We start from the raw sequence: 2,677 nt of genomic DNA, 5'->3' as shown, positions 1-2,677 counted from the left end.
CCACATGTTGCTTAAAAAAAGCACAGAAGGAGGATGTGGGGCTGTGGCTGCCTCTTGCTTTGTTCCTCAGCTCCACCTCTTTTCCTTAAATGTCAGCCTTTTATGTTCCTTCATCTCCTCCCTGCACTCACTGGGAACCGTCTATCACCGTCGAGGAGGGGTGGAGTGGGTGGGGAAGGGAGTAAGGCACAGAGTGAGAGTGGAATTGCCCTGTCTTTTTTCTTTCCTCTGTGGGGTGGGATTGCCCTGTGGCTGGCCCTCCCTGTTTTTCTTTCACTTTCATCCTGGCCTTGAGCTGCTCTGGCACAGAGATTTTTGCTGAGGGTCTTGACCCTCAATAGACATGCGGTTGGGAGTTTCTATTCTAGACTATGAGCTCCTACAGTTCTTTGGGGTGTGACAACAGGTAGGGAGGTGCTATGTAAGACATAGCACCTGTGAGACCCCTGTGAGCTGAGGTGACAGGACTCAGTGTAAAATTGGCCTGACCAGATGAAGTCATATCCAGCAAATGAAGGCTCTGGGGAGGAACAACTGACCACCTTCTTGGATAGATCGAAGGTATCAGTCAAGATTTCTGAGTGATACTGCAGAGTTATTCTCTCTCACAAGGGTACTCAGGGCCCTGGTGGAGCTGAAAGGGAGGGGTTTTGTTTATTCCTGGGAAAGAGAAAGGTTATGGTGTGTAGGCAACAGCCCCTCACCACATGCACTTGACCTTGACCTTAGGAATGACCCTCCTTCTCCCAGGGATGCTGTCTGTGATCCCTCTCTCAGCTCTTCTCATACACTTTGTGGGTGTCTACTTAATTTCCATGTCTCTTGCTCTCCTTGGACCACTTCCCATCTCAGCCTCTATTCCAAGACTCTCTCCCTGGACTCCCCCACCAGAGGTGACACTGGATCCAGCACCCGGAGCAGACAATCAGGACATGTGGCTGGTCAGGGGCACTCATCCACACTAGGATGACTGTGAGTGCACTAGGAGTTGATCACAGATAGGAGAGGTTGTGCTCATCAAAACATCTGTACTGGTCCACAGAGGTGTGGCTCACAGGGCCCAGGTGGAAGTCAGGGCCATGTTGTGCATCAAGGCACTGGGGGTGAGGTGTGAGCTTCTCATCCTTGTCAGCATGAATCTATCAAAGCTGGAGTATGAGTGACACTGGAGGGTCAGGCTCACTCCATAGAGCATGACAGAGCACAGCTACATTGAGAGGGAGGGTTCCCTGTACACTCCAGGAGATAAGGAACAGTGGCATTGACGAGGACACACATCCCACATTTCTCCTGAGCACAGCTTAGACCAGTCATTTTGGGACCTAAAAAAGATATGGAGTTCGGCAGGGGCTTCCTTGCCTCTGATATTGAGATGCAGAGGGTCACTGGGATGTAAGCACACATACGGGTAGAGCTTCCAAGAACCATAGCATCTGTAGGTCCCTTCATGTGTTGTGTTCATGGGTCCAACAGGGAAGAGTGCCTAGCTCCATCCATGAGACACCTGAGATTCCATGTGTCTTGGAGAGCCAGCTCCTCCCTCCTTCAGCAGATGGAAAGTGTCCAAAGTGAACTGTGATCTACACAAGAGGATCATGTTCCCTCCTAATACCACCACAGGGCTTGGGTGAGCTGAGAGGGAGAGTGGGTTGTACAGTCCTGAGGGAGGAGAATCCATGTTAAAGGGGGACCATCACCCCACACATCCCCAGGCACAGATTTTGAGGTGTGATGTCCCCCTGAGGACACACTCAGTTCCCTTATGCCTGTGAAGAAGGGCAGTGGGGAGGGAACCCCATTCCTCCCTCTTACCAGTCACCAACATGGGCAGGGGGTCACTCCACTCTGACGAATGGTTTGAGCTATGATATGCACACTGGTACAGCCCTGCAGTGTGTGGGCTCATGGAGTCAATGGAGAAACTGGCCTTGTTGCTGAAATTTTGTAGAACTTGTGTATCCAATGCCTGAAAGTTTCTCCCTTTACATAGATGGTAGACATCAGCCTGTGGAGACCCTTGACACCCGATGGTCACAGGGCTCCCCTTGGTGACCATGGGGCCTGGATCAGGCCAGATGAAGGGATTGGGGAGGCTTCCTGGAAAGGAATGATTTCTTGAGTTCCAAGAATTACCTTCTCCCCTCAGTTTCCCCAGCTCTCACTCTAAGGACCCTCCCAGACTGCTCATCATCAGCCCAGATCCTCCACATCCCCCACAAGCTGCCCAAGGGAGTTCATTAGGCTGAACCAGCAGGTCTGAGAAGGATTCACCTGCACGTTTCTGGTCCCATGGTTCCTGACACAGCCCTGGAAGAGAGTTCCCTGTGAGAGTCCATCCCCTCACCCATACATAGAAGCTCCAGGCCCAACCTGGGCCCCTGAGAGCTGGCTTCACAGATAGGGCTGAGCACATTCTCCCCTCCCCCAGGGGCTCAGCTTCCCCTGAAACTCCTGAGTCTCTGTGGTTTCATAAGGGACCATTAGCTGGGATGGGGCAGAGGACCCATTCCTTCTCTTTCCACAAAACTCACTGAAGCAGAGAAGAGCAGAGAGGGTTGTAATTGTGGTGCTGCCTCCCATGCTCCCCAAAGGTGCAGACAAATTATAAAGACCACAGAGACCAGCAGGACACATGAATGAACAGTCTGTGATAAGTTCTAGGCTCTGTGTTATAGGT

At 51.7% G+C, this 2,677-nt stretch overlaps 1 pseudogene; it reads right to left on the bottom strand.

Annotated features, from left to right (window-relative positions):
- Positions 1-992: 992 nt before the first annotated feature.
- LOC103609370 lies at positions 993-2,097 on the bottom strand (annotated as a pseudogene).
- Positions 2,098-2,677: the final 580 nt, after the last annotated feature.

Source organism: Galeopterus variegatus, unplaced genomic scaffold, assembly GCF_000696425.1.
Source record: "Galeopterus variegatus unplaced genomic scaffold, G_variegatus-3.0.2 Scaffold9533, whole genome shotgun sequence".
NCBI lineage: Eukaryota > Metazoa > Chordata > Mammalia > Dermoptera > Cynocephalidae > Galeopterus > Galeopterus variegatus.
This window is presented reverse-complemented; position numbering and strand designations above follow the sequence as displayed.